Source organism: Armigeres subalbatus, chromosome 2, assembly GCF_024139115.2.
Source record: "Armigeres subalbatus isolate Guangzhou_Male chromosome 2, GZ_Asu_2, whole genome shotgun sequence".
Lineage (NCBI taxonomy): Eukaryota > Metazoa > Arthropoda > Insecta > Diptera > Culicidae > Armigeres > Armigeres subalbatus.
The window spans coordinates 455,881,316-455,898,241 of NC_085140.1; the positions used below are offsets into that span (position 1 = coordinate 455,881,316).

The following is a 16,926-nucleotide window of genomic DNA, read 5'->3' on the forward strand; positions in this document are numbered from 1 at the left end:
CAACCTTTTATTATGACTTCGATGACTTGAGGCACACATTAAAGATTTTTGTGCATAACGAGTCCTAGGCTAGTGATTTTGATCGAGAGTTGGATGGTTTCTTTACAGCAGATGATACCGTTCTGCGGCGTAAGTCTCTCTTTAGAAAAAAGAAACGTTGGCTCGTTTTTTTAATAAGCCGTAAGAGGATTTTGTTTCGTTCAGTATTTGATTGACTTTATCTCGGGTTATGGAACCAATTAGCCTATCGATTTTCTGGTCCAGAGATATAGATCTGGAGGTAGTGCGCATATAATTGATATTGGCAGCTGAGGATGTTCGGAAGAAAGCACTTGTGCAGTGTCATTTGTCAGTCGTGGATCCGCGGACCTTGAATCGCTGGCTTAACAAATTGGCAACGGTGTTCGAGAAACGAGGAAACAAGTTCGCAAACCGAGATAGAAAATTCGAATTCACGATACACTGACAGAGGGTCCTTTGGACCGGAAATTCACCCCAACCGAAACCTTAGGACCAACCTCGAAATTCTAGTCAGGATTCTGGACCAGGTGCAGCAGATTGAACGCGTTAATAATCTGTCCGTACCACCAGTTCAGTCGTCTTTCCAAGCCGGAATTGGGGAACACCTTTTGGCGCATGTAGAGGAGGATGGCAGAGGGACCAACAATCTGCTGTATGCTCTTCCAATCTGAACAACGTGAAGTGTAAATCTCTCCAGTGAAAAAGCAGCCAGTCAAGCAGTTAGCTAAGCGGAAGTGAATGTACTCTCCTTGACTACCATTCAGAATTTTAAGTCCCGAGACCATAAACTGGTCAGCTAGCCCACGGTACTCACCCATCTTGAATGAGTCCAATCGTTTATAGGAATGAGTTCCAATTTCCTCCTCTGGGGGATTCGTTCCTCCCTCATAAGCAATTTAAATAGGGCACTGCACGACTGCGTTGTCTCTTTTTTGCTGCAAAGAAATTAGAAAACAACAAGGCCAGTAAATGTCAAAATTTATGAAGAACGAAAAAGAAAGCGATTCTTCCGTGCAGTGCCCTATACGAGTCATCGCCTACTTTGCAGAGCAATGTCTGCCGGGTCAACTAGTTTTTCATTAAAAAAAATGCTTAAGCTGTCTTGGTTTATGGATAACTCAAAGTAATTGCTTTGATTCTAATTTCTATTTAGAAAAAAATTATATTCTCCGAGATACGTTTTAGTTTTTTGTTATGGCCACTGCCGTTAGGGACCGAAATCCGTCCACCTCAAGAGATATCAATGAATTGAAGGGATTTAAAGTAATTAATTTAGAAATAATTTATATTGTCCTGTTCATATACTTGACAGTAAGCTTTTAGGAAATTGAGATGTAGAAGTAGACTTTGAAATCAAAATATCATAAATCATAAACAAATCGCCACCCACCAAACGCTTGTAGAACAGAATTGCATCAACAGTAAGTGTATTTAGTTGCAAATTGCAAATAATAAAGTAAGTTTAAGGGGAATACAAATCAAAGGCATCGCCTCTGAAGGTGCGTATTTAACTATTTACAATGGTAGTTTAGTTAGTCAGTCTGTTTTCAATTTAAATACATATTTTATATAAATACTTGTAAAAAGGTGTACGGATTTTAATCCATCGATTCCTTCGAATCGATTCTGGGTGGAGGTGGAGGAGCTGTTGATTTAATTAATTATTTTATCAATTTTTTGTAGTTTCTCATGTTTAAATGCGGAACACTTTAAAAGTGGAGGCCTTCGTGATCCTGTATCAATGATAAACGCTTCATTTGCATTCGATTCCTATTTTCTATAGACTTTTCCATATACTGAAGTGCTTAAGTGTACGAATTTCGATGTCCCACGGCACTGCGTCCATTGTGTTCCCCTGTTTACTGTCAGCATCTTGAAGTTGTTTACCATTTGTCAAGTAAACAACCTAAGACGCGTCTTTTCCCAGTCCGGATAAAATGGAACATATAAAACCCTCTTCCATAATTTTCAGTTTTAAACTTCGCTTGGTTGCATAACGCCACTGTTAAGAAAATTTAGATCTGCATATTGTTTTCTAGATTTTTTCTTCCTACATTTGCACTAAGTAGCCAGCCCACTAAAGTATGCCACATCTTATACGTTTATAAATAGTTTTGAAACAGCTCGTAGTTCATACGCCTGCTTTGCACATTTTTTTTTATTTTCTCGCCGAGTATTATTCACAAAAAATTTCACTCAAGTATCCCGACTCGAAAGCCCTGTGGTCTGCTTTTTTAACGTTGCATCTGAATGTCCGCAAGACTATTATTCAATATTTTCTGAATAGTTGCAGGGACATGAGAAACTTTTTGTCGATCCATCTGCTTTAATAGAAACAATAAATTATGTTTGCATTATAATGTTTCATGACTGATATCAATTTACTTTTGGAATATTTTTTTGTTTGTTGTGGTTGTGAAATTAATGACGAGAAAATCCAATCCAAGAAATTTAGATGAACAAAATTGCTTCTGTTACCATCCCATTCTTTCGTTACGTTACCCACTAACGGTCGTAGAATACAAAGTTCTTAAGCAGCGACCCCATTCCCAACTTTTACTATTCGTAGTTGGATGGAATTAAGGTAAACTGAAAAGCTTAGAAAAAGTTCCTGAAGCTTTTCTATGGGAACTATGCGCGGAATACATTGTATTTTACCTATACTAACAGTTTGTAAAACAGAGTCCGCTCGTTCAACTGACCTTTCCCAAAAGGGCCCCGGCTGGCTCATCTCATATTCCCATGTCCAGTTCGCTGGCACACTCGTCTGCTTGTCCTGCGCTCATCAGCATCATCATCACCCTTCGCTGTTAAGCAGAGGTCAACAACAATTCCGGCAGCCTCAGCTACATATATTGGCAGGCAACCCCATCCAGTAGAAAAATAAAGCACGAAAGAAAATCACCTTTCGTTGCAGCCAATAACAGATTTAATGCCAGTAGCATAAAATACAAGGCATTTCGCTGTTGTTCATATTTTTATGTGGAAATATTTTATTGATCTGGTACTTTGTTTTGTTTTGGTCTTGCCTTGCGAGTGCGGTTGTTTCGGTCGGATTTCGCTCTACCGGGCAAACAATGTTTCTGGACTGTTGTGCCAGCAGCTGAGCGGTCTTTAAAACTTTGACTGACTCTAACTGTTTGGCTTCCGAAGCTTGGGAGTTCAAACTCCGCGGCATGAAGCGAACGGCAAATATGATTAATGGCTTTCCATTGGCAACTCTACACATTGTAATGAATGTTCATTTGTAAATAACCATCACTCGGAGAAGATGCTGTTGTTGTGGCCCTCGCGCATCGAGCACAAAGGTGAAGCACAGACAGGAGATAAATCCCAATGGTAATAATATTGCTGATTGAAATCTGTGTTTCGAATTTAAGCATTAGTTACGCTTAATTTTTGAAAGATTTCGAATGTAATTAAAAGAAGCTAGTCACTACCGAACCCGTGGATAGGTGGGATGGAGGGGGTTGCCCGCGCGGCATAATCAATGATTCCGCAGAAGCGCCTCCGAAGATTGACTGATTTATTATAATGACCCGCGTGCGAGGAGAGCATTTCGTTTGGAACCGCGGCAACAATTGGGCCTGGGCGGCAATTAGTTTTGTTTTCGAGATTTATTCAGAAACCTCGACCGGCCATCACAAAACCGATTAGAGCAGGAATGGAATGGTCCTACCGAAGAAGGAGAGTGTATGATTAGCTTATCTGGGCGTTCAATGGAACCTGCGTCTGCCCACACCTCGGGGAAGGTTCGCAGTCAACGAATCGAAACAGGCATTCAAATCATCATTCGATTCGATTCGCAATCCTCTGGGCGGTTATTTTCAACGAGTCCATGGCGGTGTGGGCACTCACCGATTGGAACTACATGACTCTCTGTCGATTATTATCGGCCGGACACCGATCACGATCTGCAGGTATCTCCGCTACCACCGCCACAAGAATCAAACACCGTAATGGCATCTTCCGAAGAACCGAAAGCAGTTGTGCGTTATGCGGGTACGCGGTATTTTTCCTAACAATTGATGTGCAAAAGAAATGTTTCTCAATATTTACAATAATTGAGCTGTACTATTGAAAGTGAATACACAATGTTATTAAGGCTCTTTTAGTGGAATGTCTTCAACTGTCTAAGACGAGTTTAGTACTATTTATTTAATTCCACTACGTTTTGTTATCTTTACAGATTCGTATTTCGACCTCTACTGTGTGGCCGTCTTCAGTGTCTTGACTCGACTCGTACTTGACTTGACCAAGTCGAGTCAAGTACGAGACACTGAAGAAGGCCTCACAGTTGAGGTCGAAATACGTATCTGGAAACATAACAAAACGTGGTGGAATTAAATGGAAAGTACTAAACTCGTCTTAGTTGTTGAACGAAAATTTTAATAGCCTTCAAGAATGTCATTTGTATTTTACTTCATAAAAAATGATTCACGGTATTGAAAGCTTGTTCTATAAAAAAACTATTATTCCAAAATTTGTTTAATGTTTTAATTTGTTTAATTGTTTGAGTTCCGATCCGCGTCAATTCCATATCGCATCCCATCAACGCATAGCAGCACAGACAGACAGACACAGAACGAGAATTGAAATGTAAAATGAAATGGAATTATGAAATGTATGCGAATTGTGTGCGGTAAGCGTTCGGAACGTTGCTCTCCAGAGGGCATAAGCAGCAGTAGCAGTCAGCAGTTTGACGACTTGTTTTCCCACTGCATAATTGCCCTCGGAACGGGGCGTTGCATTGGAGCTCCGGAATGGGAAAATATGGTTCGGTTTGCGAAGCAATGAGATCGACGCAAGGAACGGAAAGCGAGAGTATTTGCATTGATGATATGGCATTTTGTTTGCGAGGTATTTCTCGATCTGATATCTGGTGCTACCGTTTTGCAATTATGACCATTGCCCATGGGCCGGTTGGACACACACAAAAAATTGAAAAACATGAAATGCAGAGCAAATGAAACTGCACCTGCCCCCGAGGGTCATTTGGGACGCGCGGAATTAAATGTTTTGTCGTGGAGACACAAACTGCGCGTCTTCAATCATTCTGTCAATGGAAGGACGCTTCCGAATGGAGAATAAACGAAGAATGTCAAGTTCAAATGTTGTTGGGCTTGTTATTCGAATTGTTAACTGTAATTCGTAGACGTGGAACAATTAAACATAATTTTATGGCATTTCTTGCGCTCGCTGACGCTGAATGAGGGATGGAATACAATTGGATAATTAAATTTAATTCAATACGGAAATGGAAACGACGTGTGAAAATAAAGTAATTATTTGGCACCTATAATGCGAAGATGTTGACTGTCAGTTGAAGCACTTGATGAATCTATCCGCAGGGTTAAAACATGTTGGATTATCTATCAAGGGCTTCCATTAAAAAAGGGCTGCATTTCCACTTATATTAATTCGATTAGCAAGGTACATTGTTGTGAACACATTTATTAGCTTTCCATGAGCCCTCAACAAAACAATAATCGAAAAAAAAATCATAACAAATTCATGTTTAATGCTTCTCACCTCCATTATCATTAGACGGAGCTTGTAATCAAAATCGCCTAATAATCATGTTAATCCCAAAGAAAGGCCCTAAAGCAGAGTCGCAACATCGCACGTCTCACTAATTTCTCGGACTATGTTCATTTCTGCGCATCGTCATCATCATCATCGCCAATTTGCCATAAACCATTTCCATCTCATAAACCGCAGTCCAACATTCCTGTGAAAAGCGGCTAAAATCGTCTAGCGGCCAGGCACCTAGCGAGTTCAGTTCAGTTGCATAAATAATGCACACTCTCGCAGCCGCAGGCAAATTTCGCAGGGTTATCATCATCCACATCCATAGCCCATCAATGCTTGAGCTGCTGCCTGCTACCTACCGCACCAATCTGTTGAGCATAGTTTTGCAGTTAAGCCCCCCCACAATCAGCCCCGGTAGAGACTCTCACGAAACTATTTCCCTGCCCTCCGCGCCGCGGCAGCAGCGGCCGGACGGTGCTCATCGCTCTAGAGCCCTGCGTCGTCGCCTTGCGATGCAGAAGTCATGGAAAATCACTCATCGCGTTGAAATCTCCGTCGCTACCTGGGCTGTTTGTTGATTCGATTCTGTCGTTTTTTTTTCACGCTGCTGCTGCCAACATGAGCCAACTGAATGCAGTACAGCAACAGCAGCTTCAACTCTTTTCTACATGAAGGGATAATTTGTAATGAAAAGTACAGCAATGCTAACAGGCACATTGTGTTTTTGATCCCCACCCCCCCTAACCGGGTCGGTTGGTCCGGTTGGTAGGAGCAGCTGACCGTGTGAGTGAGTGAAGCGGGGCTGCATTCGGGGGTTTGGATGCATACAGGATGCGTTGGAAGTGGAACGAATTTATATAGAGGAACAGACGGCTTTGGCAGGTTTTGTTCTATTATTGGCAGGTAGGTTTTTGTCGACCGAATTTTATGAAATTTCACCACAATATTCTTTGATATGCAAAGAATGTTTATGCCAAATTTGAGCAAAATCAGTCATAAAAAACCCCCCTGACAATAATAGGACAAAACCTGCCAAAGCCGTCATTCCCCCTATCTAGGAGTTTTAGTCTTCATGTTCAAGGTTTCCAAAATTAAATTGTTTCAGTTTGGTAAATGTTTTAGAAATGGAACAGGTTGTGCTACCCTCCTATGTTTTCTTAGATTCAATTACTTTTTTAGATTCTCAATATAAGCCTCAAACGTAACTTTTGGGACTTCTTCTTCTTCTTATTGGCATTACATCCCCACACTGGGACAGAGCCGCCTCGCAGCTTAGTGTTCATTAAGCACTTCCACAGTTATTAACTGCGAGGTTTCTAAGCCAGGTTACCATTTTTGCATTCGTATATCATGAGGCCAGCACGATGATACTTTTATGCCCAGGGAATTCGCGACAATTTCCAATCCGAAAATTGCCTAGACCGGCACCGGGAATCAAACCCAGCCACCCTCAGCATGGTCTTTGTAGCCGCGCGTCTTACCGCACAGCTAAGGAGGGCCCCACGTAACTTTTGGGACACCAAATTAAATGTATGAGGTAAATGACGTCAATCATTTTTTTTTATCACTATTTTGTGTGAGATTATTCAATTTGGTAACTTTTGGGACACCAAATTAAATAATCTCACACAAAATAGTGATAAAAAATGAATGACGACATATTTACCTTATACACTTGAGATACAGAATTAGGAGAAAAATATCAACTCTCCGATACGAAGATACACAATTTTGTATGTCTTTATTTAAGTGATTTATACAACCCAAGTAACCATGGAGCTATATATGCTTGCAAATAATACAGCCATTAAAGTTGACTTAAAGTGGAAAAAGGCCCTTTTACGACCGAAATAATGCCTTATTACTTTGACATGTTGAAATAAAACATATGTAATGCATCGCTGCATTCGTAACGCTGAACTAGTGTGTCGTTGCTTGACAGGCGATGAATAAATGCATCTTTACATCGGTAAAACTGATCTAATGCAATTAGCATTTAATATGCTGATCTGTGATTGATTACATGCATGAATTAATGCTTGGTGGTTACTTGGGAATTATCTTCAATTTAAAAATCTATGAAATTCATGCTTTATAAAGCTCTCAAACAACTCAATAATTTCAAAGATTTACATCTTCGTAAACCAGTTACGGAAACATTTGACACACAATCTCGTTGGAGTCCCTGTATTTTATGAATAAAAAACTTTTCGTTATATTAGAAGTGTTTAAAGAAGTATCTTTAAATTTTAACGATTTAAAAATTATTTAATAATTCTCTCGTATGTTCCAAGAAATATCAAAATATGCAACATATCACCCTTTTTATTCCTCTGTCAGATTTCAAATCTAGGCTCGTTGTGTTTCCGTATAATAAAAGTTTCGCCTCATGATCAGAGCATCATCTAAAATAAACGAATGAAAATCACTTTGATCCATGTTGGGTGTTATAGACGAATGTTACATATCTGTAATAAACAACTTATTCAAGGTAAACAGCTATGAACGGCATATAATGAATCGACTGCTTTGAGCGTGCTTACAGCGGCACACTAGGAGTTAACTTTCTGAAATCAGTATGGCGAAAGGCATCTAAGGTTCAATTTCTCAAAATTAAGCACTTTGATCGAAAAAATATTTGGTAGGCGTAGTAGCGGACACCATCCCTCATAACCGGTACCAAATAGTTTTTCATGAAAAGTTCCTAATTTTGAGAAAACCAGCGTTAGATGTCTTTCGCCATACAAATTTCTGGCGGTTAACTCTTGCTGGCTATTTTGTGCATATACTATAGCGCCTGAATGTGGCTGCGGCGGGTAGAAAATCAGCCACTGCCAATAATTCATTGGAGAAAGTATAGCGGTGGACTTGTTTTATTGCACGATTGCATGCTAAGAATGTTTTTTGGCGTCTTAAATTGTGTGCAATGATTTGACATGATGGTAAAAGTGCAGCATCACATGGTTCATTCTGTAATATCAAACTGACAGCTAATATGTTTATTTGAAAATTTAATAACGGAGTGTTCTCATTGTTTTGTCCATCACTCTAGTTATTTCTGAATTGTTCCATCAGTAGTTAAATACCAAATGTTCAAAACAACTTATCTACTTCTATAAACAACTATTCAAACGTCACGATGTTTTATATTTTCGCACTTGTTCAACCATGGGGGAAACTAGAGCCAGAAGAGAAAAACGCGCTTACGAATGTGCCATCAATTGACAAAAATGAGAAGAGTCGTTTGGCCGAAAGTCATTTCACCACATTCCTTTGGTCGGATTGAACGTTCGGCCAAAACGATTATCATACCGAGGAGGGTTTGGCCGACAGGGACATACCGCCGAGAATAACGTTTGGCCAAAAATGTCATTTGACTGAAATAGTCTTTGGCCGTACAGGTAATTTGATCGAAATAGTCGTTCGGTCCAAATAGTCGCTTGGCCGAATAAGTCAATGGGCTGACAATTCTTTTAGAGTATGTGCATGAGCATGATTGACTGCCCACGGTTTTTTCGCCGTTATTGCCAGGTCAACTGTAGTTACATAGAGAACCAACAGATGAAGTTTGGGACTAACATCGTCTTCAATGTGTAAGAATTGGTGACCTAAATATAAACAATACCAGCGCCGGCCGTGTCCGAATGCAGGTCAATTAAGGAATGGGTAGGAGAAAGTTGAATTGATTCTCGCTTTGATAGAAGCCGACGAGTTATCTGCACTTCCACGAGAAATCACTGAGATATTGGGGTAGGGAGTGTGGCAGGGTTCGTCTTGGTAAACGGTATGCCGCGTATAGCGTGTAGTTCGATCGTTGAAAACGAATAATTTCATTTAAAGGCCGCACAATGCAGCACGAAATTCCGATGACCGGCCAATCGTTCTGCTTTCCGCACAAAGCAAAAAAAAATAAATATTTCAAAGACCGTCCGATCGTTCTGCTCACTGAAGAAATATTTCTGAACGCGATCTAAACTTTTACTTTCTAATTAATTTACTCGCCCGCACAAAGCAGAACAAAGTTTCGGTGACCAGCCGATCGCTCTGCTTTCCTAAGAAAGTATAGACGCGATCTCCGATCGTTCTGCGCCCAATACAAAACACGAATAAACCTGCACTGATTGTCTCACTTTTTTATTAACTTACTTTTTATTAACTTACTTGTACTAGAGAATTTAAATCTTTAAAAACAGTTACTTAACTAACCAAATTTACTGCAGTAATTAAATTAAAGGAAAATGTATTTAACAGACGTAAAGATATCCTTAATTGCGTCTTTATTAAGAGCATCGCCACACAAACAAGGAGTTCTTCGCCACCTGAACAATATTTTTTCAGTGACGTTTCATCCAGTTATAGACTTGCGAGAATTATTCTTCAATGCTCCATATTGCTGCGAATGTGCGCGAACTAAACACGATTACGATCAGAAACTCCTTCTTCAACAATAGAATTTGAAGGCAGAACAATTACATCTCAAACAAATATTTCTTAAAAGGATGGTTCGAAAATATGACGTGCGAGGAAAAAAACGTCCGATTTAAACCGTAGCACACTTCGATCTCCCATTTGGCTGAAAATTCTGTTTGGTGGAAAAAATCGTATAGCAATGTTAGCCATGTGCTCCGTCGTCCTCTCCAGCTTAACAAGTACTAATGGAATCAAATTCCCAGGACCGGGCACATAGCCGAACTCTCGGAATCTATTTTCAGAGTTAGCTCTTTCGTGTATTGTTTGTACAATGCCAACCAAGAAGGATGAGTATTTAGTACTGTCTGGCTCCTACATACTTGCATCACCAGCAACTATGCTCGATGAAAAAGTGTTGTGTCATATTGCTCAAATGACTTCAACACTTGAGTGCTGACTTTAGTCTACAAACTGTACGGAAAGTACAAACTTTAAGAAAAAACAGATTGGTTGTAGTATTGGCTAGAAAGTCGAGTGAAGTACAATGTACTAAAGACGGCCTTACAGTTGAGGTCGAAACAGTATTACTAACTTATTATACCTATGGTACTTAACACGTTTTATGACAGTTTTTTAACCGATTTGGATAAAATGTTGCTCATAGCATCAGGGCAACAAATAAATTGGAATTAGAGGGCGGCCAATTAAGAAATGTGACATAAGCGTTCAGGGTAGACTATAAGCGGGGTTTCACTGTACCTGAGTCTGCGTTTTGGATCTTCCTGGGTCGCTTTTCGGACTGACATTTTGCTGACAACTTATTTTATTCCAGGAAAGCCGTAGAATTGTAATATCTGTGTGCCAGAACATGTCCTCCAACGGGTTCTATCACAAACGCCCGAATGCCATAGACCCAATGTTGCGCATAATCGTGCGCGTCAATTTGTACATTATTTAAAAGACAAAATCATTTGTAACTTAAGCAACCCTAAGTATAGTACGATACTTCTTTATGACAGCGTGCATTATCTAGACAGAACAAGAAATGAATTGCGATAGTGAGGAGGTGCAAGTGAGTGCCTTTTTACATTTAAGAGGTAGAAAATATTTACACATTTTAATCATTTTAGGTAATGTGACCAGCAAGCGTCCTGCGAAACGCGGGACGCCTATCTGGATTGCGTCAGTGGCTTGAAAATGAATCCTCCAAAAGTGCATTTCGCATATATTTTGGCCCAAAAAAAACTGGAAAAATATTTGTAAGGCTGTATGAATTGTAATAAATTTGTAAAACGAAGTTGAAAAATGCAGCGTCCCGCGAAACGCGGGACGTCTGGTCACATTAATTTTAGGCGTTGGTGAAAACCATTGGCACTCATCCGATATCCAGGTACAGTGAACGTTCGCTAATTGGGTTTTTTCTAGTTGGGGCGCTTTTTAGTTGGGGGTTCGCTAATTGGGGCGAAACCCAATTAAAAAGCAGCTAACCGTCAGAATGTGATGTCAGAAACGTTTGTTGACGTTTTGTTTCCGTGTTTGGCGGGATCGATATTTTCTGGCGCGTAAAATTTTCCTTTGTTCAATGCAAAAAGTAAACAACATTGACGTAAACAACAAAACGCCCCAATTAGCGAACGGCATTCGCTAGTTGGGGTGAGGTCGTGCCCCAATTAGCGAACAGTCACTGTACAAACAAACAGATGTTTAAATATTTGCTATTGTGTTATTCAACATTTTGGTAGATATCACATGCATTATTTATAATAATTTTATTTTATTTTCTAGGAATGTGGGAGCCACAAAATATAGAAAACTTTATATTTAATGGGAAAAGGCATTCTGCTACCAGAAACCTGGGTAAGACAATACTCAGGTAATGTGATGCTGCGTTCACTAAAACGTCCCAGAATAAAGCCAATACCTTTTACCAATCGTGAAAAACCAAATCCAAAATCCAATCCAAATCCAAAACCAAATCGTGAAAAACTAAAACTAAGAATCGTATGAAAATTTTGCATTGGCAGTTCACAACACGCATTTTCGCCTACTATGCAGGACAACGTCTGCCGGGTCTACTAGTACAAAATAAAATCGTGAAAAAACTATTCCAAAACCAAAACAACATAAAGGAAAATATTTGATTTTTAGAGTGCCATGAAACAAGGCTTCTCTATGAAACAAGGCTTATTGATTAAAATCTATTTAAATAAAAAAGAGTTGAGATTTCCTTCCTAACGATTTATCTCACGAACGGATATACCGATTTGCAATATTTTTTCCGTAATTGATTCGTTTTGGGATCCGCATGGTTTGTATATTCAAACAGTTGGCGAATTTGACGGGGAAATGTAAGAAATCATTAGAATACAATTTTGGGTCAGCTGTTGAGGAAAACAAAACGAACCCACGAAAATTGATCTAGAGTGCGGTGCTGCAAATAGTTCATTGTGACATTTGCAACGCCCGGGCAAAGCTGGGTTTCTTTAGCTAGTTTGTAAATATTTGCTACCTCTTCAATGTCAAAACGTCACTCTTTGGAACTCATCCGAGACCCATTACCGAGCGCAAAATACTGGATAGTATAATAAATCTTTATTTCAAAGTTTTGTAGTTGGCCCTAGACGTAAATATTTGTCTCATTGTGTAGGCTGAAGGAATTGGATCCATCGGCCTTCCACAATCGCAACACCCGAATTCCATTCGCCCGAATAGACCAGACGCTCGAAAAAAAACATTTGCTCGAATGGATCATGTCCAAACGGAAAATATGGCCGAATGTAATGAATCAGCCGTTGTTGATTTGATTTTTTAGAAAAAAAATTTGGTTTTCAAAGTTGTTCGTTATGTTCTACAAAATTGTAGCGCAGCTTATTTCAATATTTTTTGCTTAAAAAAAACTTTTTCTCTTGCTCTTTAGTTTGCTGATTTAGAGCAATTTTACTAGAGTTTCCATTTCCCGACCATTTTCGTTGTCCCGGGATTCGGGATGAACTTGTTCGTATATCCCGGGAAATCCCGGGATCCCGGGATTTTTCGATGTTTCCTTAGAAAACTTAATTTTTGATTTAAAAACGATTTTTCCAGATGAATAAACTTTATTATTATCGGAGTTCGATAATTTATCGTAAGTTAACTCGATAATTCAACGATAATGGGGTTAATAGATTACGCGATTAAAGTTGATATACAATTTTGACAGAAGCCTAGAATTGGACGAATTGATTGCAGCCTGTTGACCAGAGTTGATTTTGATCGAAGAGATACACCAAAAAAATAAGGCAGAGCATCGGCATCGCCATTTGTACTTGCGCATGTGCTGGAAAGTTTGTTGTACGAACGTCGATTAAAAGGACATGAATTTTAATCAAGAATTGTTTTGGACGCAAGAAGCTCAAGAAGAATAATAAGATGATATCGATTGTGCATCACAATTCACATATCAAAAGTTGCAAGTTTTTGAGCTCTAAAAGACGAATTTTTCGAAAAAACGACAGAAAATATCAAAAATACTGTTTTTTTGAGGGACACGTCAATCCAAGTAGGTGAAATTGCTCCAAATTACCCAATTTAAGAGCTGCGGAAAAAACTTTTTTGGCAAAATTTATTGGAATAACCTGCGCTACAACTTTGTAGAAAAACATTTTTTTCTTCTTAAATTATGGTTTTGTCGTAAAATGCATCTTTCCTCGTAAATCTGTATCCTGGACCATAGTGGATTGGCATCATGCAAAACGTGAATAATTACTTATTCCATCTTAATTCGCATTTGTCCGGAATAAAACACATGAGAATTTGGTTCCTTCTTCAATGGCACGCACTTACCTTGAAAATACGAAAAGAGTGTAATGCTTTTTTCAATATTAATTATTATTATTATTTTTATTTACGAGATTTTTTGCCCTATCCCGGTTCATCTTGTATATCGTGATAGTTTTTTGCTACGCAAAGAATCATATTGTAGAGGTTGTCCTTAATTTACTCTTCACATATTCTGGCCTAATTCGTGTTCTAAAAATAGAATTTGTAGCATACGTCGTTAGGAATAATAGACGTCACTAAAGACCAGTCTAAGCCACGAAGAACGCAGAATTATGCGCCATGCTAATCTAAAAATCCTTCTAAGCCTGCATTTGCCCAGATCAATGCATAAGCATGTACAATACTATTGGTTGTACGACAAAATCGGTTAACAGGTCGACATTGCAAAAGGATCAAGGGAATATATGTTCATTGTTTGATAGGCATAATAGACGTCACTGAAGAACAGCCTAAGCAGAATTATGCCAATTGGCATTATGCCGAACATAATCTACCTTAATCAAAAGGCCTAATAGTATCATTTACTTTGGACATTCAACCTAAGCCCTCATCTGCCGGATTAATACATAAGAGCTTAAAACCTTCGGTTGTACGACAAAATATCGAAAGTCAATAATTACAAACAGATACTTAGGACAAAACTTGCAATGCACCAAGGTTGGAGGTTTAATGCTAGATTTTTATTCTTTATTTCTTAGATTTCTTTCAAACATAGGCTGTTCTTTCGAGCTATTTAGTCTAATCAACATTTTTATCAAGGTGATTCTAAAATATATTATTTTTTCAAACTTTCGTCTTTATGTCCCTTGTGTATTTTTTGAGTAACTTTGCCCTTTGTCCCTTCGTGTCTTAAAAGAAGGAACCATAAGCCGTTGTGTCTAAATCCGAGCAAATGCTAAATTTGGAAAAAATAAAAACAATAAAGCGATCATTTATTTTTATATTATGCTAAGAAAATCATTAAACTTCAATGTAAAAATATTCTTCAAAAAAATATTCTGTTCGGCTGTGTTGCCAATTCGCGATGTCAATTCGGGTATATGGTCTATTCGAGCATGTGGTCCCTTCGGGTAAATGGTCTTTTCGGGCATCTGTTACATTCGGACGTTTGCCATTAGGGAGTTTGTGATAGAATCCATCCACCGATGGTGTGAACTGAAGCTGTGGTAGCTTTTCAGTATGAGTATCCTCTCGTAGAGTTTTTTTATGATTATAAAAAGTGAAATTCAAAAGGGCATATTATTCGGGATCTATTTTTAAAAAATCCATCAAGTCCTCTGAACCGAATAGTTGTAACATAATGACAATCCGTCTGAGTAGATGGATCGATTCTTTACATCAAGATTGCCAAAGTTTCTGTAGCAAGAGCGCAACTAATTTTGTCAGACCCGGCTTGTATTGCTTTTAAAAGGGGATGTGGATTTATACAAGTCGTTAATTACTACTAAATAACCCGACAAGATCGTGTAACCGGTTTTAAACAACTTGGGGAAGTTGGTGCAATTTAAGCACATGTCCATACCCCACCGGTAACGGTACCGTTGTGCGGTCACCTACTTTCGTTGTTGTGTTGGCCAACTATCGGGTCATGTTTGGTACTATTTTACCAACGATACCGACCTCCAAACGGGGGTCTTCACATTGCCGCGGCTGAACGAGCTAAGCCAAACAACGATCGGTATCCAAGTGCATTTGAATACTTTCGAGATATCCAACGAGGTTAGCTTCGCTGGCTTACCATACGTCAAGGCGTCCTAAAGAACGTCCACAAGGCTGAATCTGTCTCATAGACAGGGCGAAAGGCGTGTTGTCGGAAGCCAAGTATTCTGTTTGCTTCTATTTCTCACACAGCTGCCTATTAACCAACCTCATGGAAGACCTCATGGATGCAGGAGGTCAGCGAGATCGGCCAGAATTCGGAAGCATCCCGAGCAGAAACGTTGCTTTTTGTAATTTATGTGACATACTAAACCATTCATCCGGAAAAGTCCGGTCATTTAGGCTAGGACTGGGATTCTGGCGGAAAGCGGTAGATTTGTTAGCATAGGATAACCAACTCCATCTGGTTCGGATAACTTAATGCTGCTCCTGGACAGAGCAAAGAACAGTTGCTCAAAAATGACTGAAAAAAGTGGGCGTTCTGTACGTCAGAAGAGACTTCGAAGTTATCAAAGGTTAGGGTTTCAGCTGCGATAGATCTCTGAAATTATGAGAGAAGAAGAGCCGCGAAGTACTCATCAATTGCGTCAGAAACCTACGGATTGGATGGAGACGGATTTTCGCTTGCTGGTTAGGAGTTAACTTTTACACAGAATTCGGCAGCGGATTGAGACGAGTTTACGAGTTAAGGAAATCCTTCCACTGTTTCCTCTTGACCTTTCAAATAACCGGCCGGAACAGGATGTGGTCCTTAAAGCTCGGAGGGCCTTTTCCCTAGCTTTCACAACCCGGCGTGCTTCCTTCGACGACCATCGGAGGGTTCTACGTCCGGGTTTGGGGAATGGCCGTAGTAGCGGCATACAGGATGGTTAAAGTAAAGCAGAGGAAAGACGCTGGGGTTAAGGTTTCCAGTGAGTTTCACAGTTGCTAAAATTAAATCTTCAGCTTCTCAAGCAGTGCCAATAATATGAAATAATTTTCAAGAAATCTTCGGGTTGTCGCAAAGAGTTTTCACTTCGATGCAAATTTGTATTTTTCTATCTGCTCTATACCCATGAATTAATTCTAAAATTCCTTCATCTTGAGTGCTTGATTTCTAAACTTCCTGATGGAACTTCTCCAAGAACTTACCACTTTTCTGCAACTTGATTTCAACTCGAAACTCTTCTAAAAGCTCTTCCGGCTTTCTTTGCATTATTGTGCGAAAACAATACTAACAACTTCTGAAGTAACAATAAAAATTATGTTTGCCCAATTGAAGTTAGTTGATGGTTTTTATTTCTTACTTGAAGATGCAAGATTTCTAATGTACATTTAGACGCAAGATTCAAGGCCATTATTTTTCCACCGCATCCTGTAAGCATCCATTGCGGACTGAATGATGTACATGAGCATAATTTTTTCGCTTTGCTTTGCTGAATTCAATAAAAGTGCTGCTCTTATTGAAGTATGTACACGATGTAGCACTTTTTTGCATCTCACCTC

General features: G+C 39.3%; 1 protein-coding gene across 12 annotated transcripts in view; it reads left to right on the forward strand.

The window, feature by feature from the left end:
* The window catches only part of LOC134213826 (dachshund homolog 2), a 136,258-nt gene that overhangs the window by 40,746 nt on the left and 78,586 nt on the right, over positions 1 to 16,926 (forward strand). The gene's annotated exons all lie outside the window — the stretch shown is intronic.